The following is a 14,030-nucleotide window of genomic DNA, read 5'->3' as shown; positions in this document are numbered from 1 at the left end:
AATAGCTTTTTGCAGGATTCTGGTTTTTAATCCACTCTGCTACCCACTAACTTTTTGTGTGAGAGTTTATCTCATTCACATTCAAAGTTATAATCACTAACTCTTAATTGCTCTCCATGCTATCTTCTCTCTATATTTTCCCCCATTTTCACCTTTTCTCTGTTCTCTAGTATTTTGCTTCTAAATATCACATCCTTCAGTGTGTTTGCCCTGTTCTATTCAATTCCATGTCCCTTTTTCCCCCTTTCTCTTTGCCCCCTTTTCCTTCCCTTACTTCTGCCAGTTCTTTTTTTCTTCCCTCCCCTTTTCCTCGTTTAATACTTGAAAGGCAAGATAAATTTCTAAACTCAGCTGAGTGTGTGTTAATCCTTCTTTGAGCTAAATCTGATGAGAGTAAGATTCAGATGGTTCTCACCGTCTCCTTTCCCCCCTCTATTGCAATAGGTCCTTTGCACCTCTTCATGTAATATAATTTACCCCATTCAATCTCTTCCTGCCACCCATCTCTTTACTGCCCCCCCCTTTATAGGAGTTATTATTTTTAAACCATTCCATCAGAGTCACAGTCAAGTCAAGAGTGTCCATTACTTCTGGCTAAGTATATTTCCTCTTATAGAATTACTATTCTCAAGAGTTATGAGAATCTTTCTTCCAGGTGGGTATATGACCAGTTTCATCTTATTGGAAAACAGTTTTTTTTCTCTTCCCCTTTTTACCTTTTCATGTATCTCTTGTGTCTCCTGTTTGAAGACCAAATTTTCTGTTTAGCTCAAGTCTTTTCATCAGGAAAAGTTGAAAGTCTCCTATTTCATTAAATGTCCATCTTTTTTTTTCCTGGACGAGAAGGTTCAGAGAGTGGACAGTAAAGTCTTGACTGCATTCCAAATTTCCTTGCTGTCCTTATTCCATGCCCTTCAATCCCTTAATGTTTATGCAGACAGGTCTTGTGTAATCCTTACTATGACTCCTTGGTATTTGAAATGTTTCTTTCTGGCTGCTTGCAGGATTTTCTCCTTGATCTGATAGTTCTGGAGTTCGACCACAATATTCCTTGGTGTTTTCATTCAGGACAGATCAGTGATTCTTTTTTTTTTTTTTAGGTTTTTGCAAGGCAAATGGGGTTAAGTGGCTTGCCCAAGGTCACACAACTAGGTAATTATTAAGTGTCTGAGGCTGGATTTGAACCCAGGTACTCTTGACTCCAGGGCTGGTGCTCTATCCACTGAGCCCCCTAGCTGCTCCCAATGTATTGTTTAAATAACTATTTTTCCCTCTGGGTCCAGGATATCCGGGCAATAGTGGTCCACTCCCTTTGCCTAGGAGGTTGGGGGTGGGGTGGGGGTGGGGCTGTGCCAGGATCAGCTGAGCCTTTGGGCTAGACAGCTAATTAACTTAATAAGTAATCAGCTGGGGGTAGATACCCGCCTGGGTCTTGGAGCAAGGTGTAAACACCTGGGATTGTTCTTGTCATCGCTCCCTTAGGAATGGGGTGGGGAAGGTGGGGGACTCAGTTGGAAACACAGAGATGGTTGAAAACAGTTGAAAACATGGGGGCTCACACCCAGGTCTTCCAGACCAGCTGAACTGACCTGATGGATGTCTGAGCCATGCTGGAGCAATCCCATCCATCCAAGCACACAGCAAACACTTCCCCCATTGTTCTCAGGTCAGGTCATCTGCCCACCCTGCCCTGTGACAGACCTTGTTGGTAGGGGTTCTTCCTCTTGGTTTTTTCCCTGGGTTCTGTGGATTCAAAATATGTTAAGAGGCTTCATTAATGTTAGTTCTGAGGGAAGGCCAGAAGAGTTTAAAACAGTGCCTGGCTTCTCTGCATCATCTTGGCTGGAAGTCTTCTTATACTACTTGATGTTAGTAAACTTTTCTCTGATCAATTATACTGTATTGATCTTGTTTTAATTATTTGCTTGCTGCCTCCCTATTAGACTATAAGCTTATCTTGGAATATTAAAGGTGTTTAATAATACTTGTTGATTTCATTTCACTTAATCTCTGGGTGAAGAGAGAAGTATCACTAAGAAAAGCTGTTGTGGATATTTGATCTCCCCATCCAATCCTCCAGGAAGCTATGGCACTTAAGTCTCCCTTGTGACTTTTCATCCCTGAATAATGGATTATCAGGGGTGGATAGAGAAGCTTATGAAAATATAATCTTCAAACATTTGGAAGAGACAATAGAAGTTCAGTAATTGAGATTACAAAAGGCATCAGGGCCCAGCTGTGAGGCTAGAAAGCAGTGAATCAACCTGGGTAGTTGAAATAGCATATCCCAAAAGCAAGAGTCATTCATCCATTGAATTGTTCTCAGAAACTATAATATGGTAAAGAAAAGACCATTATAGGGGAATTTTCTTGTGCCTCAGTCTTTGTTGTGCCTTCATAGCAAGTATTTACTAGAAAAACTTTTTAGCTCTCAGTCATTTTTTAGTTGTGTCTGACTCTTCATGAATACAATTAGGGCTTTCTTGACAAAGATGCCACCTAGTTGCCCTTAGAAACATGCGTTTATGTTGTTGTTTAGTTGTTCTATATCAGTCATGTCTGACTCTTTGTGACCTCTTTTGAGTTTCTTGGCAAAGATACTGTAGTTGTTTCCCCTTTCCTTCTCCAGGTCATTTTTAGATGAAGAAACTGAGGTAAACAGAGTTAAGTGACTTGCACAGTGTCTTACCTCCAGTAAGTGTCTGAGATAAGAACTGAATGCTTGGAAAATGAGCCTTCTTAAGTCTGGACTAGGTGTTCAATCCAGCACTACCTAGCTTCAGTTTGAATAGTTAATCAATGTTAATTTATTCATAGATACTGAGGATAGATCAATTGATCAAATGATATCTGGCAGTAATCACTGGTTAAATGATTTTGACATCATAACTGGGAGGTGGAGCAAAGATGGTTGAGTAAAGGTAGGAACTCCCACAAGCTCTCACCCAAACCACTCCAAATACCTTTAAATAATGACTAACTAAATTTTAGAATGGAAGAGCCCACAAAAAGACTGAGTAAAACAATTTTCCAGCCCAAAATAACTTGGAAGATCCAAGGGAAGGGTCTGTTACATTGGAGTTAAAAAGGGCACAGCCCAAACCACTCTGAAGCTGACCTGCTCCAGTCATTCAGGAACAGATCATGGACACCTGGGTCCATGGCAGCAGTGGTAGTTTCCAGACCTCTTAGCCCAGGGATTGACAAGGAGAACATGGAATCTCAGCAGGAAGACTGCTGCACCAGAGTGAGAGCAGAGCCCAGTCCAGTGCAGGCATCAGCTCAGACCTGACCCCAGGGAACTAGGAGCAGGTTTGGGAAGCCAGCCAATAGGAAGCCACCCAGCAGTTGCTTCCAGAGCACTCAAGGGGGTCAGGGGAGATCACAGAGGTCTCTTTGCTAGTCCTGGGGCAGAAATCTGTTGCTTCACCAATACTCAGATTCAGGTCTCAGCTTGGGGTCCCATTTGATGGAAGAGGAACAGAAGCACAGCAAAGTTTACTGCCTGCAGCAGAGTAGGGACCTTCCTTATGGTTCCAGGGCAGAAAGAAGTGCTTGTGGTCATTCACAGACAAGAGCACAGGCCAGGAGAGCAGTCAGATCTCTCATAGGACCTTAGAGAATTTGAGAAATGGAAGGTCCCCGGGGGGTATCCCTAAAAATAGCTACAAAAACCCTCAAAAGCTTGGGAGTGTGTCTTTCACCCTGGAAGCCCTACCTTAACAAAGAGTAAAATTAAGTCACAGGCTGGGCAATGAACAAACAACAGAAGAAGAAAAAATTCAACCACAGACAATTACTTTGGTCAAAATACACACTCAGAAAATAACAAAGTCAAAGCTTGTACATCCAAAGCCTCCAAGAAAAATAAGAATTGATCTTAGGCTTTGGAAGAGTGTGAAAACAATTTTGAAAATCAAGTAAGGGAGATAGAGGAAAATTTGTGAAGAGAAATGAGAGCTATGTGGGAAAATCATAAAGACCAAGTCAGCAGCTTGGTTTAGAGATACCAAAAAATACTGAAGAAAATAACATCTTAAAAACCATTTTGAATCAAAGGGAAAAAGCTGTCCAAAAGTCCATTGAGGAGTAGAATATATTAAAAAGCAGAACTGGTCAGATGAAAAAGAAATACAAAAGCTCTCTGGAGGAAAAAAATTCCTTTAAATGTAGAGTGGAGGAGCTAAGGGAAACTGATCACTTTGTGAGAAATCAAGAAATGATAAAGCAAAAGTAAAAGCCTGGAAAATTAGAAGAAAAATGTGAAATATCTCATTGGAAAAACATGAGAGAGAATTGTAAAATCATTGGACTACTTGAAAGTCATAACCAAAAAAGAGCCTAGGCATCATTTTTGAAGAAATTATCCAGGAAAACTGCCCTGATATCCTAGAAGCACTGGGTAAACTAGAAATTGAAAGAAACCAATTACCTCCTGAAAGAGATCCCCAAATGAAAACTACCAGAAATATAGTGAAATGTCAGAACTCTCAAATCAAATAGGAAATATTATAAGCAACCAGAAAGAAACAATTCAAATATAGTGAAACTAGTTAGGATAAAGTAAGATTTATTTATTTACTTATTTATTTATAGGTTTTTTCCAAGGCAATGGGGCTAAGTGGCTTGCCCAAGGCCACACAGCCAGGTAATTATTAAGTATCTGAGGCAGCATTTGAACTCAGGAACTCATGACTTCAGAGCCAGTGCTCTATCCACTGCACCACCTAGTCTCCCCCTAAGACAAGATTTAAAGCTTCTACATTAAGGGTTTATAGGGTTTAGAATATTATATTCTGGAAGACAAAAAAGCTTGGATTACAACTAAGAATCAACTACCAAGCAAAATTGAGCATACTTTTTTTTTTTAGGTTTTTGCAAGGCAATGGGGTTAAATGCCTTGCCCAAGGCCACACAGCTAGGTAATTATTAAGTGTCTGAGAGAGGATTTGAACTCAGATACTCCTTACTCCAGGGCCAGTGCTCTATTCTACTACTCCACCTAGCTGCCCCATGAACATGCTTTTTAAAGGGAAAAGTTGGATTTTCAATGAAATAGGGGACTTTCAAAGTTTCCTGATAAAAATGATCCGAAAGTTAAATGTTCAAATACAGGACGCAAGGGACTTAATGATTCCTGCATGGCAATATGATACTGATAACTCATATGAACATATTATTATTTTTAGAGCAGTTAGAAAGAGCACACACATATACACATACACATACACATACACATACACATACACATACACATACACATACACATACATATACATATACATATACATATATATACATGGCACAGGAGGGAGTTGAATTTGAAGATATAATACATTAAAAAGATGGAGTTAATTAGGGATAAATGAATGTATTGGGACAAAGGGAAAGGAGAGGGGCAAGTTATTTAACATAAAAGAAGCAAGAAAAAAAGCTTTTGCAGGGGAGTGGAAGAAGGGGGAAGTAAAGGGGAATCAGTAAGCCTTACTTTCATTGGAATTGCTCGGAAAGGGTAGAACACACATACTCAATTGGGTATAGATATCTATCTTATCCTAGTGGAAAATAGAAGACGAAAGGGATGGGAGATGGGGGAGGGAAGAGGAGATGTAGGTGATAGAAAAGAGGGAAGATCATTTGAGAAGGTAGTCAGATGCAACACATTTTTGAGGAGGGAAGGGTGAAAGGAGAGAGAGAGAGAGAGAGAGAGAGAGAGAGAGAGAGAGAGAGAGAGAGAGAGAGAGAGAGAGAGAGAGAGAATAGAATAAATAGGAGTTGGGAATAGGCTGGAGAGAAATATAGTTAGCAATAGCAATTATGGGAAAAGATATTGAAACACTTTCTCCAATAATGATCTCATTTCTCAAACATAGAGAACTGCATCAAATTTATATAAAAAAAGCCATTCCCCAACTGAAAAATGATCAAGAGGTGTGAACAGTTTTAGAATGAGGTTATCAATGAAAACCATATTTTTAAAAATGCATTACCCCACTATTGATAGGAGAAATATGGGTTGGAACAATTATGATGTACTATCTTATACCTATTGAATTGGCTAATAGAACAGAAAGAGAGAAATGGCAATTGTTGAAAGGGATGTAGGGAAATTAAGACTTTGATGCACTGTTATGGGAGTTGTGGAATGGTTTAACAATCATGTAGAGCAATTTGAAACTATGCTCAAAGGGCTATAAAACCATGCCTACCCAGTGACACTGTTAGGTCTATATTCCAGAAGAGATGAATTATGAGAAGAAAAGAATCTATATCTCTCTTCTAGTCATGGGGAGCTGGAGATTGAAGGGTTGCCCAGAGGTTGGGGAATGACAGAACAAATTGCATTATGTGATTAAGATGAAATACTGTTCTGTTATAGGAAATGAAGAACAGGATGCTCTCAGTAAAAAACTTACATAAGCAGATGTAATGAAAAATGTACGTTATATAAAGTAACAGCAATATTGCAGGATGATCAGCTGTGAATGACCTAAAAGAACTCTGAAGGACTTATGATAAAGAATATGATCCATCCCAAAGACAGAGCTGATGATGTCTGAATACAGACTGAAGCATATTTTTTTTTCCACTTTATTTTTCTTAAGATTTCTCTTTGTGTGTGGGGGAGTTGTGTTTATTTTTACAGAATGACTCTTGTAGTAATGTTTTTCATGGCTATATATTTTTAACCTAAACCAAGTAACTTGCTTTCTCAATGAGAGGGAATAAGGTGGGAAGAAGGGAGAGAATCTGGAAGTCAAGGTTTTGGAAGTAAATGTTGAAACGTATTTTTGCATGTCACTGGGAGAAAAAAATTTAAAAAATAAATAAATATAAAAAAGAAAATAAAAATAAATTAAAACAAATTGTATTATGTTCAGTTGACATTGGAGCAGTAAGATAAAGCAGGAGTAGAGGAAAGGTGAATGAGCTATACCAGAAGGAGGCTCATGAGAAATGAATTAGAAAAATCCCTTCCAGCCTCTTGGGGTTCCTCACTTTGGGGATCTGACTTGCCAATGCACATGTGGAATTGTTACCCCAGAGACTATGTATTATACAGAGTTTTTAAAATACTTTCCAGAAAATAATCCTGTGTGAAAGGTTGTATTAGTATCATTCTCAATATCATATGATAAAACTGAGAATTTTAGAGAGTTTAAATGACTTCCTTAAGATGTCACTTGGCATCTTAATCTGAATTGTAGTGCAAGTTTTCTAAGGTCAGTAATTTTCTGCTACTCCAAAACTACTAGCAAAACTTATAAATGTTCCCATCAATCTTCCTGACATGATTGACCACAGTAGGAAATAATACATGGGTCTGTTTGGTCAATGTCTAGTCAGATTTTCCAAAAATTTGAGTCATTTACAAAAATCAGGCTCTGTATTTAATATAAAATATTATTAGTTATTAAAATTACCTTAAGTGGTTCTGTTTTGATTGCTTAATTGTTTATAATTATATGATTATTATTTTGGTATTGTTCTGTAAGGGAAACAACTACAGAAGTATTGTCACAGAATATAATAACTGGAAGGGATCTCCTTAGTTACTCAGTTCAATCATGTATATATATTAAAAAAACCAACCAAACAAACAAACCACCCTCCACTATAACAAAACAGTTATACACAACTACTGCTTCAAGATTTCCAGGAACCTGAAATTGCCCACTCCTTTTTCAGACAGATTTTTTAAGCAATTTTTTCCCCCTTAAGTATAATTTGGAATTTTTGAAACTTGTGTCCATTTATCTTGAGATAGCCTAATAGTTTGGTGGATAGAGTATGGGACCCGGAGTCAGGAAGATTGGAATTCAAATCCAACCTCAAATGTTTGCTATCAGTGTAACCCTGGTCAAGTCACTTACCTTCTGTATGCCTTAATCCAGTGGAGAAGGAAATGAGAAACCATTCTAGTATCTTTGCCAAGAAAACTCCATACAGGATCACAAAAAGTCAGACACAATGACAAAACAATAACCTCAAAAAAGAAGATTCTGCCTACTGGAGCCAAATTGAACAAGTTTAATCTATCTGACAGCCTTACAAATATTTGAACACAGATTTGAAGTTTTTTTTTTTTCCCAGAAGTTAACCTACCCAGTACTTTCAGCCATTCTTCAAGGACTTGAAGCCCTAACTATTCTAGTTGCCTTCCTCTCTATGTGCTGCAATCTTTTTAATGTCCTTATACTGTGCTATCCAAAAAAAAAAAACACAATACTTCTTATCACTAAGCAGTTCCCTGGAAGTTTTGCATTTCTTACTGAAGGCTCAGATTGCCTTTTGACACATGCTAACTTTTTCAATTTAATATATTCCTTCCATCTTTTTTTTTAACACCAGGCCTCCACCATATTGTATTCATGGATTTGGTTTTTTGAGCCCAAGTTTAAAACTTATATTTATTCTCATTGATTATCATTTTGTTAAATTTAGCCCATCGCTCTAACCCACTCAGGTTCTTCTTCAATGATAATTCAGTCACCTTTTGTGCTCCTGGAATAGTGTTCTTGGCAGATTTGATAAATATACAATCTATGCCTTTATCTGACTGATTCTCTCTCTCTCTCTCTCTCTCTCTCTCTCTCACACACACACACACACACACACACACACACACACACAGACATGAGTTTTCTGGTTATCTGTCTATGCCTGATATTGTCATACTTCCATATATACATATTGACATTTGTCTATATATAGAGAGTTACTATATTTGCATAAATGTATTTGTGTATATGCATGTTTATATGTAATATATAAGATATAGAAAATATATCTATATATACCATCTGTATCTATAAATGTTATATACTACATGTACATATGTGTATGTAATATATAATACAAAAATATATTTATGTTGCTATTTATATACATGTTATATATATACACACTATATATATGTATATATATATATATATATACACACACACTATGTGTGTGTATTAAGTTATACTGACCAAATGGAGATCAATTAGGAAACTTCAGAAAGTCATTGCTAAGCTTGATCTGCTAACTGTTCAACATGAAACCATTAATTGCTATCCTTTTAGCATAGTCATTCATCCATTTCAGAAGCGATCCAATTGCATTATTGTCTAGCTCAGGTCTCTATTTTGTAAACAAGAATAACATGAGTTGTTGAACCATAACTAAATTATATATATGTTTCCTGATGTATTAGTTTAGTAACTCTTTTTTTTAAAAAAATGAGAATAGTGTTGATTTCTTATGGTCTTGAAACTATACTGGCTTTTTGTAATCCTCTCTTCTTTTCAAAGATTATCATGTGTTTAATGATCCCATTTTAGATTTTCACCGGGAAATAAATTCAAGTTCAAGTTCACTCATAGTTAGTAGACTATTTTCTTTCCTTTTTTTGAAAATCAAGATAATATTTGCTCTTCTCTCATTCTATATGAGAATGCTATACATTGAATCTCATTCAAAGATTACTGATAGTGGTATACACACACACACACACACATACACACACAGACACACACATTAAAAAATGGTCACTCGAGTACTTTTTCCTTAGTCATTCTTTTGCATGGGAGACAGGAGAAATAATCTTGGGTGAAATCCCTCACTGATGGAATCAAGGTCTGAAACAGAAAGAATATTTAATAGGATACACCTGGAATATGCTAAACCTTAGAGCCAAAGCTGTGAAAAATCAGAGAGGTTTCTGTGGATCTTAGACAAAGGGATTCTGCTTTTTTTCTCATAGCTAAGGAATAGCCCAGCTAAAAGAACCCAGCTTCACTCCATTCAAATCTAAGTCAAGTCTAAAGTAATAGAAACTATAAAGATTGAACCTGAGGTTTCTGTGCTATCCAAAAAAGAACACAATACTTGTCACTAAGCAGCCTTCCTAAATCTGCCTCTTTTCCCCAGTATGGCTTTCTTTTTTCTTTTTTTTAACATTCTTTCATTTTTCTTGCTAGCCTCTGAGGCTCTGTCTTTATTTTCTAATTTTACAATCCCCTCAATCTCACTTCCCACCCCCACAGAAGGCAGTCTAATAGTCTTTACATTGTTTCCATGCTATACATTGATTGAAATTGAATGTGTGAGAAAAAATTCATATCCTTAAGGAAAAAATAAAATATAAGGGATAGCAAAATTACATAATACCTAAGATAACTTTTAAATGAAAGGTGATACTTTGGGTTCCTGAACTCCAAAATTCTTTCTTTGGATACACATGGTATTCTCCTTTGCAGATAGCCTAAAATTGTTCCTGATTATTTCACTGATGAACTGAGCAAGTCCATTAAGGTTGATCACCAACCCCATATTGCTATTATGGTGTATAATGTTCTTCTGGTTCTGTTTATCTCACTCAACATCAGCTCATGCAAGTCTTTCCAGGATACTCTGAATTCCCATCCCTCCTGGTTTCTAATAGAACAATAGTGTTCCATTACATACATATACCACAATCTGTTCAGACATTCCCCAATTTATGGACATTCACTCAGTTTCCATTCTTTGCCACCACAAACAGAGCTGCAATGAATATTTTTGTACAAGTTATGTTTTTACCCTTTTTCATGATCTCTTCAGAGTATAGACCCAGTAATGGTATTGCTGGATCAAAGCGAATGCACATTTTTATTGTCCTTTGGGCATAATTTCAAATTGCTCTCCAGAAAGGTTGGATGAATTCACAGCTCCACCAACAATGTACTAGTGTGAGACTCTGTCTTAACTTTAGCAATCCTAATACTATTTTCTTTTTTCTTTTTTTCACTATTTATCCAAAATCATATAACACTCAAATTTTGTTACCAGCTTTGTTACCAGTCCTTAATTCTCACTTATGTACATATCTTAAAAAAAAATCTAAGTATCTGAGGCTCTGTGGTGAAGTAGTGGTGAAGTAGAACAAAGTTGTAAAGTCAGTCAATCCCCCTCAATTACTTCAATATAAGTCAGAAGATTACCAGATGAAGGGATGATGAGGAAATCTAAGGAAAAACCAGTGGGATATCTTTTTGGCATAATATCACAAATTTGACCCATACTCAAGGAACCAGAGCAGGAACTGTGGAACATTGATGGACTGGGATAATAGTCAGACTTGCGTGTAGAACAAGGATACAGCTGTATTTTTCTAACCCCAAAGAGGAAGTTGAAGACAGCCTCCAGGTTTAAAAAGAGGGTGGAGGAGCAAGGAAGTACTAGATCATTCAGATTGAATCTGTTCCAAAGGCGAAAAAACAGACCCTTTAATCAAAATCCTGTAAGTTTGCCTTTGTTCCCTGTGCCTACAATTGAAGAGTGTTGGGGGTAGGGGAAAATGGTTATCCTGAATGAACCTGGAATTTAATAGAAGAGAATGGAATATATTTCATTTGAGAAATTGTAAACTGCTTTTAATGATTCAAACCTTCTTCCTGACATTAAAAAAATTAAAAACAAAGCATCTGCAAAGAGGATTTGCCTTTGGTGGGTAGAGGGGTACTCCAGTCTGTTCTGGAACATATCCAGATCTCTTAAGATGGAGGCAGTCTTCATCCTTTATCATGTGTGTGTGTGGGGGGGGGTACCCTCCTTTGATTGGCCATTAACCAGGACAATCTGAGTTTTTAAAATTTGGAATACTGCAATAGTCACTTTTCAGTTGTTCTTTCTGGTTTACCTTCTTTCCTGTCCTCCTTCTTGCTGCATGAAATTCCAAATGGTGGAACCAGGATTCTAGGCAGTGTGCTACAGCTACCTATCCTAGCCCAGAAGCCCTGAGAAGTCAAGGTACCTGGGACATGAGCCCAATGGGTTTGGGATTTGGAAGTGGGACTATGTTCTATCAAAACAAAGCTATATTGTTTGAATGTTGTCTTATACCTTTGAAAGAAATATTTCCCCATAAAAATTATAAAATTTCCCATTAAAATTATCCATTTACACCTAACTTTGCTATCTTTTTTATTCATAAATTATTCACATACCCATAAATCTGAATACTTTATTTCATGTTCTCCTAATTTTCATGTAAAAGTTTCTCCTTATATCAAGGTTACGTATCCAGTCTGACCTTATCTTGGTAAATGGTGTAAGATATTGGTCTATTCCCAATTTCTACTCTACAAAAGCTAACCTATTGGTAGCTCAATGAAATGGATATAGAGGAACTCCTCTGTACTTGAGAGAATATTATCAGTGAGGAGCCCTTAGCAGAGAGGATATGCCCTTAGAGATACTGAAGAACCCTGTATGTAGGGCGATATTTAATCTGCCTGGTCTTTCAAGTAGGGAGAATTGTGGTCCTCAAGAGTAAACATCAATATTGATTCTTAGCACCAGTGATACTATGTGGCTGCAAATCTCTAAACACTGAACACTTGCCTCTACAGCCTGTTCTCTGGAACTCCTCTTCATCCTGAACCTTCACTTTTTCCTAGAATTCACACAGTGAAAGGCCCCACTTGCTCCCAGAAGCTCCCCTTAAGGATGATGTCCAGGTCATCTATGTCTCACTCCTCTTTAACTTGAACTCTGAACTTCTTCCACCATCCCCTCAGTTTTGTCTTCCTCTTCTTTCAGCTTTCTATTATGTTTTGTTTTCTCCCATTAGAATGTAAGCTCCCAATGGATAGCATAGTGCTTGCCAGGAAAGGGATAATTAGAAAGGGAGCTGATGGGTCAATTATGTAGTGAGAGTTAACAATAAATACACAGACCCAAGAACTTTCATTAGTACCCATGAAATATTAAAGGGATTACTTTCCTTATAGTAAGTATATCCTTTTTGAATGCTTAGAGTAAAATAAGAAGGCATGGAATATATTGTGATTTGTTTATTGGGAGGACCATGACATCAGGGATGTGATGCCATGACATAAAAGTGAATTGTATTTAAGTGAGGCAGTGCTATTCAAAGTCACCAGCCTAGCTATATCCTCTGTTGCTATCTGGGTTCAGTGGCAATATATAGTTCAGAATAACTGGAATAGCCCCAGATGCAGTAGGAGACCTTCACCCTTTTGAGGTAAGATCTTTCTCAGGTCTGTTTTGACTGAGTTTGACTGTTTGGCTGAGGCAACACCCATTCAATGATTAAGACTTGGAGAGAATTGAGACAAAGACTGACTTCTTTTACCTAATTTGCACTGTTAGGAGTGTTCATGTTGATAAGCTTCAGTATTGAAGTAAGTAAATAGCTAAATTATAACTGTGAGCTTTTTGAGAACTAGAACATGAATTTATTTTTATTCCTTTTTTATGAAGTCCATCATATTATTCATTCTTAGTACTCAAGCTGCATAACCCTGATTAAGTATACTCAGTTTTTGAATGAATGTATATAGACTATATGAAGCACAATATTCATATAGTGTAGAATTGCAGAAATGGTCATGTTCCTAAAATATGCTTTGTTGGACCCAAGAAAACACTACATTATTCATCTTATATATGAGGAGGCCAAATTTAAGAGAAGAGAAAATTGTCCAGCGATCTTATAGCAATTCCTTTTCTTTATTTTCACTTTTTTCTTGCTTCTCTTATTCCTTCCAATAAGGAATTCAGTTTTTCTCTAACTTAAATTATTTGGCATTGAGTACAAATGAAACCCATGTGTCTTTTTAGATCAGATTATATTTTTATTTTTTATTAGAAGATTGACAAAGAGATAATATCTCTACTGACTTGTTCCTTGCAGAAAGGTATTTCTTCAAGCCCCTTGCCATAGGAATTTTTAATAAAGATACAGACTTTACAGAGCTCGTCAGATATGATCTATGCTGTACAGTGTATTTGTTTGAGGAGGAAAGAGGGGGAAGGAATGGTTTGCTTTGAAATCATATTCTTTGGTTTCTACCATCTCTACTTCCCAAATATGCCATCTGGAGGGTCATTTTACTATTATTCTTCCAAATCTTTATGACTAGAAACCTGAATCATCTTTCATTCATTTTTCTCTCTCATTTAATATCCAAAATGTCATAAGATTTTAATATATTTTTATTTCACCCATCTCTCAAATTTGTCTCTTTTATCTTAATTTC

Source organism: Macrotis lagotis, chromosome 1, assembly GCF_037893015.1.
Source record: "Macrotis lagotis isolate mMagLag1 chromosome 1, bilby.v1.9.chrom.fasta, whole genome shotgun sequence".
Lineage (NCBI taxonomy): Eukaryota > Metazoa > Chordata > Mammalia > Peramelemorphia > Peramelidae > Macrotis > Macrotis lagotis.
This window is presented reverse-complemented; position numbering follows the sequence as displayed.